This window comes from Toxotes jaculatrix, chromosome 21 (genome assembly GCF_017976425.1).
Source record: "Toxotes jaculatrix isolate fToxJac2 chromosome 21, fToxJac2.pri, whole genome shotgun sequence".
In the NCBI taxonomy this organism is placed as follows: domain Eukaryota; kingdom Metazoa; phylum Chordata; class Actinopteri; family Toxotidae; genus Toxotes; species Toxotes jaculatrix.
In genome coordinates this window covers 2,303,536-2,316,446 of record NC_054414.1, presented here as the reverse complement: position 1 = coordinate 2,316,446, position 12,911 = coordinate 2,303,536, and the positions used below count along the sequence as shown (strand labels likewise).

The window sequence follows — 12,911 nt, the reverse complement described above, 5'->3', positions numbered from 1 at the left end:
GGTGGACAATCAAGTCCACATCACATCAAAAATCTCGCCGTGTGCATCGCCCCTAACCTGTTGTCTAAGCGCGTAGAGGTCCTTAACACGACAGATGGAGCTCCTGGGGTGTGGGTTTCATTTTAATTACTTTGCCTCAATAAGCAATTTACATTTGATAAGGTTGCTTACAAGGCCCACCAATTAATTCTCACTAATCCTTTTTAATTAATGGGAAGTAGAATTCAGGGGACTGAAGGAAATTGATTTATAGCACCTACAACACAAAATATTTAACCTAAAAAGCCATGGGGAGTTAGAGCCTAACTTGCAATGATGTCCTCTAGTCTATCAATCAATCTGATACCTGTCCATAGTTAAACCAGCCTGTTGGCGGGCCTGAGGGCAAGAAGAGGCTGGTGGGTTAGCTTTTATTTTTGTTGTTATTTTTGTTTTAAGTTAGTTTTTGGTGTTGTTACTGAGAGTGAATTTATTTATTATTTGTGCGAGCTGAAACTGATCTGGAGCCAAATAATTCAGAGCGTGTCAATATGTTCAGTGAGCATTAGCACCACTATGAAGCAGCAGCATGAGGAAATGTTCCAAGTAAAAACAGACGAGTCCCCAAATCCCATTCCAAAATCAAGACCAACACCTTCTGAGTCCAGTTCTAAATCAGGACTGACGAGTCCTATGTCCAGTCCCAAAAAAATATATATATACAGTATATATAAATAAAACAATGTAAAACTTAAAGTTAAACTTAAAGAATGCAGAAGAGTGTGAAAAAAAATGTCCTGAGCATTTCAGGGTCAAACTAAAGCAGAAATAAAGACAATAATGGGAATTATCAGGGTGTAGTTGGATTTGTTTGCGTGTTTTTCTGAAGCTCAGAAAACAAGCAGCAGGACCCCTCCACCTCGTCCACACACTCCCCAGCTCCCCTGCCTTTGGACTTATCTCTTTCTCTGGATTGATGAGTTTTCTTCAGCCTGGTCAACCAAGTGTAAAATCCTGTGTAATACATTCCTTTTTAATTTGGGTTACCACCGGTCGCTGAATACCAATGCAGCCTTACAAGGTCTGCATGTGGGTGGCTCTTAGTTCTTTTCTGCTACATAAATCCCCCCAGTCTGCTGACTAATCAAGCACTATCAGCATCTGACTCAAATTTAGATTGACTCTATCAAGTCATTTCTCTCCTCCTGTGTGTGGGCATCAGTGTGTGTGTTCACATTAGACTGTGTTTGTCCAAACACCAGCCTATCAACAGTGAGCGGTTATCTTTGTTATTAAATTTTTAAAACCATTAACAGTGTGACTGTTGCTGCCCAAAGCTCTGAGTGATCCATGTGCAGACACATCTCTCTTTAAATTACTCTGTGATTTGGTCTTGAATTTAAAAAAAGCAAAACAACATTTTGTGTGTGTGTGTGTGTCTGTGAACACGTGCTGAATTCATAGTGGAATTAATGAGTCAATGAATGAATTCAGCAGCTATTGCATTGAGCAGACGAGCGAGTGTGTGCTGGAAGCATGTATGATGAAAATAAAATGAAATAGGGCCGAAAGATTATTGATCATAACTGATACTAATACTGACTCTATACAGTAGGGCTTCCTGAATCTTGAAATTTGTTGTTCCCAATTTAAAAAAAAAAAGAAAAATAAAACATGAGCACATGAGTTATATATTTTAGCACGGCTGTCTAATCTGATCACAGCCCTCCATGTCTATTTGCTCGTGCTGCCTCCTGTGTCTCTAATGCAAAGTTATCTGGTTTCACTGCTCAGTCCAGGGGACGAGGGCTTAGGACCAAACCCTGCCTCCTAATCTTCAGATAAGCAAAAGAAGCAATCACCTCTTATCAAAAAGCCCAGGGGAGAGATGTGGAGGACGATAGCATTCACTTCATTTACAGAGGTGTTGTGCAGCACAGGGGGTGATGTTGATGGGTCGTTAGTTATTATAGCCGAGCAACAGTCCATAGTCCCCTTGACCTGATTTATCTGAGGCAGAGAGATGATGTAGTAAAAGCAGAGGGGAGGAGATGGAGGAAGGAGGCGCTTTCATTCTAAAAGAGAAACATCTGGCAGAGATGGGATGTTATTCTTCCATACGACACCTTTTTTTTTTTCTCTCGCTCATTTGTCACATCTTCATGCATAAACTCGCTCTGTCACACACAAACATCTGGCAAACACGTCTTCATTTGGCGCCACGCGGCTTCGGGAAGGTTTGTGTGTGTCATGTGTGGGGTGAAGGTTGTTGCTGAGTATGCTGTCCCCCCCCCCCCCCCCCCCCCCCCACTACCACCCCGCCCCGCCGTGTCACCCTGCCTGCTGCTGGCAGAGGGCCACCGATGCCTGAAGAATTTGTCTTCATTCAATTCCAAGGCCCCCAAATTACTCTGACACGCACCAGACACTGCAACACTGGATAGGTCCTGTCTGGCTGAATGGAACAGGATGGATAAATCAATAATTTTACCATTGCAGTGTTACTGTGTAAGTGTGCTCTCTGTAGTGCATCGGTTGTGACATTTTACGGTCTGAAGTCCGTGGGTGTCTCTATCAAATACTAAGGAATAATCGATGTCACTAAATCTTAACTGTTAATGAGTATTGACAATGATGAACAAAGACATCTGCTGCTACACCTTGAGCTGCTTTTTACCTGCATTTAACCTCTTTTTATCTCCATTTTGGCAAAATGGCAGCATTAAAAGTATGCTGAAATAACTGCTTGAAGGTTCTATAGATGAATGTATCCACAGATGTACAGGAAAAACTCTTCAGGAGTTTTTTTCTATGATTTCTAAACATATTTGTTAGTGGTTTTTTCTCAATGGACATCTGTGTCATGTCTGTGTGTTCAGATTGGATTGAGCTGCACCCATCCCTCTCAACCCCCCCGCCACCACCACTACGCCCTTCTACTTTCCCACACTTCTCGGGAAGGTGTGACTCACAGACTGAAAACCTCTGGTCTACACCACACACCAGAAGATACTGAGACTGAGAGCGCAGTAAGGGAAGATCTCAGCGTTGAACTTGGTGAGTGCAATGTCGTAATTACTGACAGAAATGATGCCTATACTACAAAAAAAAAAAACAAAACAAAAAAACCCCTACATCTATTTGCACTTGTGCATGTCCTCTTTGCATCCACTCATTGCAAAGAGCAACCTGTGACTCTGATTTGTTGTTTGTGGAAATTGTGCCTTAAGCCCCACCACTGTTTTAAATCTATTATCAGATTATTTTTTCCTAATCTTCAGTTTCCTTCCTATGGCTCCTTATTTCCTGGAAGTATTTATTTTAAAAAAGAATTGGTTATAATTCACTGCCAGACTAATCTTAATTCATTCTAGATTAATTAAAATGATGTTATTTCAACCCTGAAATACATCACTTATTGCAACATAAGCTCTTATTTTGTCAGAACAAGCAAAAAAAAAGCAAAAATAAGAAAGGGAAAGAAAGAAAAACTGCTGCCAATAATGAGAAAAAAAAAATCAGCCATTGATTTTAGTGTTTTGAATCTGAAGTTAGAACTGTATCATCTGTTTGGTATCATTTTTCCTTATTTTAAGAAAAACATGTTTAGAAAAAACCGAATCTGAGCCTGAATAACTTGTTAAGACACAAGTGTTTTGCAGTGAAGTTTGGCAAATTCTATTAAATCACAGACTATTTCCAAGTTATCAGCAGATGGTGGGCTCCCCTGCTGATTCCATCTATTGCTTTTAAATGAGAGAATGTACATTGTATTACAAATGACTTAATGGACACAAGTGGTAAACCAGACAGATGAAATTGGAGTGTCTGTTATCAGGGAGAACCAGGCGTTCCACGCTGATGGAGAGGGTGATCTTTGCAGGCAGATGTGGAGAGCGCCGCTGGAGAGGACCTACATACATGCAGGTGACATGATGAACTTTCTTTCCTGTGCTGTGATATCAACATGGCACAGGAAAGCAGTAGTAGCAGATCCAATTATTTTTTTAATATAACCTTCTTGTAAAAGCCATCCCCAAGACCTGACGAAATTCCTGTGTCCATTGTGTTTATATGAGGAGATACAGAGCTTCCCCTAAGCTTTATATTAGCCTTTGGCAAATCACTCCCACACTTAAAATGTACATCTGGTGTTGAGGACTGAGTCTGGAGCGACGCTTCAGCTTTCAGCTGGACAGTGAACTGAAGCCAACAGCTAAGAAAGTCTCCGACTGTCCTTTAGTGGTCCAGCCAAAGTCCAGACCTAAACCACATAAAACATCTGTGGAGAGACCTGGAGATGGCAGTTCACAGGCACTTCCCATCCAATCTGACAGAGCTCGAGAGGATCTGCCAAGATAAATGAGATAAAGTACTCTAATCCAGGTTTTAGAGAGCTTTTCAGAGACTTACCCAAAACCTGGAAGATGTAATCGCTGCCAATGGGGCTTCAACAAAGAGAGTTTGTTGTGGTTGGTATGTTTTTTCACCTTGTGAGTCTGGGTGGGTGTGGTCCAGGAGTCACCAACTCTTCTGGGAGCTGCCACAGAGGAGGTTTTGAGTACATTGGCAGGTCCTTCTGTGTGTGTGTCTGTCTGTGGACTGATTATGTCCCCATGACAGCATCACAACTGTACAAGATGCAGTCACAAAACTTTACAGAGTTCGAAGATGGGCGTGATCCAAATACTCATGCAATAATGTTGTCATGACTACTGAGTACTCTGATGTTGATGGGTGTGCTCACACAGGTCAACGCAGCAAATGCGACAGCACGCTTCAGTCTGCTGGAAGAAGGTGTTTTTGGTGAAAATCCAGAATCCTGCTATTCACAGCCAAAAGGTTATTCATCTCAGAGAAAATGTGCGTGTGTGTGTGTGTGAAACTGAAACTCTGCTATCAGACATGAGGCTTCATTATAACTGATGTGTCCAGCAGATCAACACGAGCTGCTTCAGCTCCTGCATCATCCATATCCCATCGCTGCACGTCCATTTCTGAAGCACTTCATTAATCAGTCACATCGGCAGGACGATTATCCAGCTCAATCACGTCAGGCAGCTGATCACCTCAACACATTTGAAAGCCAAATCAAACACACACACACACAGTAAGCTATAACCTCCCTCTAACAGGTGTGTGGTGAGATTAGACATCATTATTTTCGATACTCCTGTTTATTAAGTCTGTCTAATATGAAACACAGGAGATGCAGGTCTCTTTTCCAGCTCCTTTGCCTTTACCGTGGTTGTGATGAAGAGCACTAATGGCTTGGTTGCCAGGGAAACTGAGGAGGAAATAAACAACTGCTGGATGCATCCAGATCCAGCCCGCTGGCCGTCTTCTGCAGGTGAGCGCATGAATGAAGAAGCTGATCAATTCCAACCCAACAGGGTCAGAACAAACTACTTACAGTGAATTCTCAAATAAAAGCCATTATTCAGATAATAGGCAGAGCACAGAAGGAGAGACATGAGGCAAAGATACTGACAGACAGGTGCATGCTGGTACTCTGAAACCAACAGAAAGTCATTTACTGTAGTTCTGCAGTTATAAGATGCTGCTTTATAACTGCAGAACTCATCTGAGAGTTATCATCATTTGTCTGTACATCCATGTGTGCACTGCAAATAGGAACTATTAGCTACTTCAGTATACTGTCAGCGGTGCCGGTGTTACAATGTAAATGAATATAGCATAAACTGAATCCATGGCAACATTATACTGTTAAATAGGGCAGCAGAGACATGGATGTTGTTAATGGAAATTAATGCTGTGTGAAAATGTGTAGATTGTGTTGAATTTCTAAAGACGACAGGTGAATACGGAGGAAGTGCTGCGAGTGTTTCATTAGCGCTATTAACCACACCAATGCATTTTGCATCTAACTCAGTGAAATTGAAGAACAAAGAGACACTCGTGCAATCAGGACAGAAAAACAGCCGCTACCTTCAGTTTGTGTTTCTCGTAGTCATGATGTTTAGCTTTTTTTTTTTTTTAGCATCAGGGTAATTAAGCTGATTGTTGTCTTCACATCCGTGGACGCCGTGTAAACAGGAACTGATAGTAGCTACTACAGCATTTTTCTTTTTTTTTTTAATCATGCAGATTCACAAAACAAATTAAGAAACACAAGCTAATAAAACAGGGATAAACCAACCTTGATCACTGTCTCCATGGCAACATTACACGGTGCCAAAGAAAATCCTTGAACAGAGGGGTTGTAATTGCCTTCCCGTCTATGGGACTTCTAGGACTTCAGTCATGCAGGGACGACTGAGCAAACCCCATCTGCTGATGGAGACGGAGATGTGGTTGAAAGTAGTAAGTGAACACAGAGTTAAGACTCTTCTGTCTGCTGTTCCAACAGTCAAGAGTAAACGTCAACACGCAAAGTATTCTTTCTGTTTACATTATCCAAAGCATGATGGGAACCCCGGTAGTGAAATTGCAATATGAATTACATCTATGAAAAATCTTCCCTGGAATAAGAAGAAAAAAGATGACCTTCATTTCTATAGACGTCAAATACGGCCTTTAAAGCTAAACGCAGACGTTTGTGGTTCCAAGCCATTAAAGACAGACAGACTGAAATCTCCACTGTTCATCACACACAAAGGAGAAAAAAAAAATCGATGATGCAGTGAAGAACGATAAATTAGTACCAGCATATACATTTATATTTGTATTTACTCTTTTATCCAAAGCGGAGATCAGCACTAAAGCTTGAGTACCGCTTCAAACACAAAGCTGCCGCTCTCTGCAGGCTCTCTCTCTGCTTTGACCTTTGCCGTTGTCTACCCTTCGTAGTTCTGTTTGCCTGATTTGTTCTGACCTTAAAGAGTCAATCATAAACCTGCAACCCTTCCCTGAATCCACTCTCATGTCTGTTTTTAAGTTCACCTTTTTCAGCGTGCCACTAAAATATGATGAATATACTCATGAAACAGGTTTAATTAGAAATAAAAACATGTGTCTCTCTCTGTGGTTCAATTATATAAAGGCCACTGTTATTATTCATTTATGGTGATTAAAGTGATTACCGCTCTGGTGTCGGGATATCTCCAGTCATCTTTAAATAAGAAGATCTGCAATTACGCCACTGTTGACTGAGGAGATGATCTTCACGCTCAGTGCAGATCCAACTATAGCAACAGTCTGCCGAGGCTCCAGACCTCAGAGAGCTAAAAATGTAAGGAAGAAGGGAATGACATAAACATCATTATAATCTCCAGAGTCGGGCCATGTGAGGAGACGTTTTTTAATTAGTAACTTCTTTCATTCTCTCTATGGGGGAGAGACAGGGGTGACTAAGTGGGTTTTTTTTTAAATATTAACACCCCTCAGGAGAGAATTTCTGCTTTAGCGCTTTAATGCTAAATTCCAGAAGATCTAGAGTTTTCTTTTGTAAACATCCAAAATCTTGAAGGCGTGTGTGTGACGGGTCATTACCGTTTTTTGTTTTTTTTTCTTTCAGAATCCTAATTGGAAAGTGGGAAAGGAGCTGCAGTATTTTACAAATCCACCAGCTGGTTTACTGTGAACTTGTCTGGGCTTAATAATGGTGAGCAATTCCCTAAAGAGTCTGCACTTCAGGACGGGGATGGGATGCTCCAGTCATAGCACAGAACAGCGGCGTGAGACACAAACTGAAGCCAATAAAACATTGTAAGACAAGCTGAACATGGACTCTGGCGCTCAGTGTCATGAGGAAGAGCTCTCGCAGGGGAACAATGCAGCAGAATCATTGTGCGTCTGAACGCACACACATGCTGCCCTGTGTTTTCTTTTCTTCTTTGACCGTGTGTAGCATGTCTCTGTACTGTGTGTATGTGCAGTCATTATCAAGACAAGAGCTTCTACGGAAGCATGGCACACTATCAACACTATTACCCCGACACAGGCACGTACAGGCTGACCTGTGGCTCTCTCTGATTGCCTCTTATCAGGCCCGTGTGCTCCTCTGGCCCTCTGATGCTTTTCCCTTCCGCTGCTCCGACGCTCGAGTCTAATCAAAAGGAAATCTGACGATGAGTTGTCCTCTGTTAGGCCTGATTTGATATGTATCAGGTCACGTCACCTCTTCCCATCTTCGCATCCGCTCTACCCCCACTGCAAAAAAAAAAAAAAGAGGACAAAAACTAATGATTGCGAGTGAGATAGCAGGGGATGACCAAAGGGCAGAGAATGGTAGCAGTGAGCACTTCACTTGGAAAATAAGGCACATCCAATCCAATCCTGGTGGATTCAGGAGAGCTGGGGCAGTGTTCTCCCCCACCCTCCCTCTCAATTTGTATTCAGTGATTCGAGTTGTGTTGCTCACACGGCACAAAGAGACGAATCCAGTTTCTCATATGGAGTCTCTGCTGATGTTCTGTCGCACACTTCATCTTATGGCAGCTGAGTAGAAGCTGGGAGGTTATCATCTGATGAAGTGTTTTTACAGAGAACCCGGAGTACAACGCCCTTGGAATAATGATAACCAGATGGACAAGGGAACCAACAGATAACAACAAACAGAGCGCACAACATTCAAAGCTGACCACAGTGTATTTGAATCAGTAGACACTACAAGGAACAAAAGGAATGAGAAAGTTTGAAAGAATTTATTGAACACAGGTAGAATAGACTTTTGGCGCTTAGGCCTCGGCAGGAAGCAGATCCCCGTGGGAAGCGGTCCTGATGATTAGAAGCTTCCCACGTGTAGGAACCCCCTCACAATTCATACACAAGCTCCATAAAGTCTCTGGGTAACAGGAGTCACCTCCCATAATGCAGCCAACGTCCTGCAGTCGACTCTGGGGAATGGACGGCGTGGAAGCTGCCTGTGTCTGACTTTAAACGAATGCTCCAATTTTTCCGCCTCAGCTACATAAAAAAAGATTTTTGCAATATTTTGATTTTCCACTCTTTTTTTTTTTTTAATGTGCAAATTGAAAACACACATGAGAACAGATCAATAGAAAACCACGTACTGTTACATGAAACGTGTCCAGCTGCTGATTATCAAACTAATTTTCAGCTGGTGTGTGACCTGCAGTGCTGCCTGCTGTTCTCTGCTTCCACACTTTTTTTTCTCTCACACCTTCATCTGAAGTCATAACTCCATTTGTTTTGACTTTTCCCTTTTTTTTTTCTTTTTTTTTTTTTTTTTGTTAGGACTACAACACGCTGTTTGGATTAATTACCGTGAAGTGAACTCACTATGTGATCAGTCAATCATGGTCACTCACTGAGCTGAATCAGACAGATCCTGATGTATCTTGTGATCAGTTTTGTTACCAGGTGGACAGGGGGAGGGACAAAAATAAAATCAGCACTCACGCTCATGTGATAATACTCTATTTACTTTCATGCTGACATGTATGCGGGCTGAAAGCCTGGTCAAGTGGTGCTGATCCATGGTTACTGAGGGGGGCATTTCATTCCAGCATGTTAAATTAGCATTGGACCTTTCGTTGTACATGTATATGATCACATCTATCTTTACTAAGTAAAGACTGTGTTCTCAAATTGTTTTATTAAAACTCATAATTATTCTATAACTGTTACTTTAGCAGTAATAGCCTAACAGGCTAGACCCACTTTGGTTGGGGTGATGTAGTGTGCCAGGGGCATAAGGCTGTGGGGAGGTATCCCATCATGCACTAGGACAATGGACTTAAGGATTTAAGCCTCATTCTTCTTCTGTTTAACAGTGTTTCTTCTGTTTCCATATTTCATCTGATGTTAAAGTTGATATTACCAGTGAAGCCACTGGTCAAACTGCACTGTTACAACCCTACTAAGTGCACAATGTTTCCATTTTAAATATTAAATGAAAATATAAAATCTGCCAAAGCTTGTGATACATATTCCTAGAGGAACTGAGTTTTTTTTTCCTGCCAAGTTATATCTGTCTGAACAGATAAAAGATGGAATTTATCTCACCTCTTAAAATCAGTGCACTTCTGACTTTCCCTCCAAAGTGCTATACTAATTCAGGCAGCTCAGTAGATACAGTGCAGACATGTGATCATTCACTCTGATGTGTAGGGATATAGAAAATGTACAGGAGAGGTCTAAGGGACGGAGACGGGGGGCGGTGGCCTGATGTCTCAGAATAATTGTGTAATATTAAATTACATACATTGCTGAACATGGGTTGACAGATCGTGGTGGATCAGATATGAAGGAGTGATTGGGACCAGTCTGTTTAGGAGATGAGGCGTCCTCTTGCACTGTGTTATTACACAGCCCGTGTCATTGCTGTGGGAAGTGGAGCTATCTGCAGACGATGAGCACTGACAGAGGAGGAGGACGGGGACACCTCTAACAAGCAGTGTCTGTCTCAACTTGAGAATGCAATTGGTCGTGAAGAGTCTCCTTTTTTTTTCTGTTGGTCTGTTAATAAAACAATAAGAGCCGTTAATACTCATAAACCCTTTTTAAAGGCTGATCTATTAAGACAGTGGTCTTTGATTTTAGAGCCTGACAAACTGAATATTTATCGTCCAGCAGTGAATGTTTACAACATCACAGAATTTAGTAAAAGAGAAGTTAGGATGCACTTGTTAAACACAGCTGGCTGCAGTTTTACTGCTTGCGTCTCTTCCTGTAAAGAGAGCAGCAATTGTGGTTGTAGCTTGTCAGAGTAACACCTTGTAACCTGGAGAGGCCTCTGTGAGTGAGGTGCACAGAGGAGGTGTTTCATTTATGGTATTTTTGTGTCTGCAGGTTTAAAATAGATTATGATTAGGAAGAATATAATGTCACACATTGTTGGAAGGTGTGATACTGATTGGTAATAACTATGAGGGAACTTCGGTTCAGTTCTGGGATCTGCAGAATTTTAAATCTACACAAATATACTGCCAAAGCATTTGTCAGTTTTATGTATTTCCTTGTGTAAGTTTGAATATTGTTATAGATGTGCCTACTGTACTTCTGTGTAATGAAGCCTGTGTGTTGTTTTCATCATCATCAAGGCAGCATCAAGTTACCTCCAGTCTTAAGAAGGCCTCAAGACTGACTGACCTGGTGATGAGTGACTGGAGAGCCACAGTACTGATGGGATGATGAGGAGCAGGTGTGCTGGCTGAGCTGAGTGGAACAGGTGAGGTGCCAGAGACAGAGAGGGGAAAGAAAACAGAACACAAGGAAAAGAGAGAAGTCCTGGAGCCCAGGTTAGTGCTATGACAACTCATGGACTCTCACACTCTGTCCTTATTTAGGTGTGATCTAGGTGTCATGTAGGTGTAACTGATGGTTTCTCTATGCAAAATTCAACCCAGATGTGAAACAGACTTCGAGAACTGGGTCAGCCACTACATAAGACCAGTAAATAGTCAGAGTGCATCAGATCTCTCCAGCACATAACTCATTCCTCGTATATATGTGTCAGCTGGAGAGTGGATGTTGGAGGGGATCCTCCCTCCTCCTGGTAGCAGTGGTTCCCTCAGTGCACACAAAATAAGACATTCAGATATTCTATTAAATCCAAAGTCAACCCGTCATACACCTGCATACACCTGAGATTTTATATTTAAAGAAACAGAGACACCAAAACTATACAAAAGTAAGAACTCTTGTCCTCCAATGTATGGTGAGTAGAACTCCACACAGCGGAGTGTGATCTGTCTTCGTAGGAACAAGTGTCATAAACATGAAGCACCATATGTTTCAATGCCTGGCTTCAAAACATGTTTATAGACTTTGTGTTGCAAGTGAACCCCCCCTGCCACAATATCCCCCAAGGGACCCAGTCATAGGCCTTCTCCAAATCCACAAAGCAGTGTTGATGGTATGGGCAAACTCCTGTGACCTCTCAAGTAGCCTTGAAAAAGTAAAGAGTTGATCCAGTGTTCCACAGCTGCACTGCTCCTCCTCAATCCAAGGGTCGATGATCAGTCGAATGCCTTCTTTCCAGCACCCTGGCATAAGCTCGCCCCCCTCCCGGGAGGCTGAGCAGAGTGACGCCCAGATAATTGGCGCACGCACCCCCGTTAATGGGAACAACCTCTCCAGCCTCCATGCGACACTGAAGAGGCATGTCAGCCAAATGTTTCAGAGGGGACAGCCGCTGAACCGTCTGGCTTTACATTTATCTGATTCAGATTCAGATTTCACACACAGAATGTGATTAATAAATACATAAGATAGACTTTATTCATCCCACAACGGGGAAATTCAGTACAGAGCAATACAGAGCAATGTTGTAGATTAGTGAGTGAGTGTAGTGAGTGTGTTTTACTAATAATACTAATGTATTTTATTTAATATGAGGGAGATGCCAAACATAGAAAAAAACAAGGGTTTCCAAGATTTTAAAAAAGTTAGGAAAGTCAGGTGTGTGTGTGTGGGTGTGCGTTGTCTCCCAAGGCGTGCCGACACCAGGTAAGCTGTGCAACAGTGAATTGTTGTGACAAAGTCATTGCTCATTCAGTGCTGTTTGACGCCTGTGCCCATTAGCCCTGCCACAGATTATGTCTTTGTTAAAGGGCAGGTTTCATTAATATTGGAACAAAGTCATTGCTGGCAAAGATTAAAAACCCAAGGAAAGAATAAATAAAGCTTTGTTGAATAATGCAGTGAATGTTTAATTCAGCCCTGTGAACGAGGGCCACGCGAAACAGGAAGCCATCTAATGGGTAAATCATCAGTGTCTTTATTTGTCTATTTTCAGTTTCAGACAGCGGAGTTTCTCGCGCAGCGCCCCTTGCTCAAGTCTTTGATACAACAAGCCTTTGGCATGTTTTTCATTGTTTAACTCGCAACACAAAGTCTATAAACGTGTTTTGAAGCCAGGCACCGAAACAGTTGAAACAGTCAGGAGGGGGACTGCCTAATTAACCCAAAGGTTTCAGCGGCAGTGGATTGAATCTTGGGGAGATCACGGAAAACACCCTCCAGTTTGCGCTGCACGAGCCGTCTGTTTATACCACTTTGAACTC

The 12,911-nt window shown here is 42.2% G+C and overlaps 1 protein-coding gene and 1 long non-coding RNA gene across 2 annotated transcripts in view; both read right to left on the bottom strand.

Moving 5' to 3' along the window:
* LOC121175582 (transmembrane protein 94-like) overlaps positions 1 to 12,911 on the bottom strand; it is an 847,517-nt gene that overhangs the window by 466,993 nt on the left and 367,613 nt on the right. The window lies entirely within an intron of this gene.
* LOC121201071 overlaps positions 1 to 12,911 on the bottom strand; it is a 247,432-nt gene that overhangs the window by 25,373 nt on the left and 209,148 nt on the right. The window lies entirely within an intron of this gene.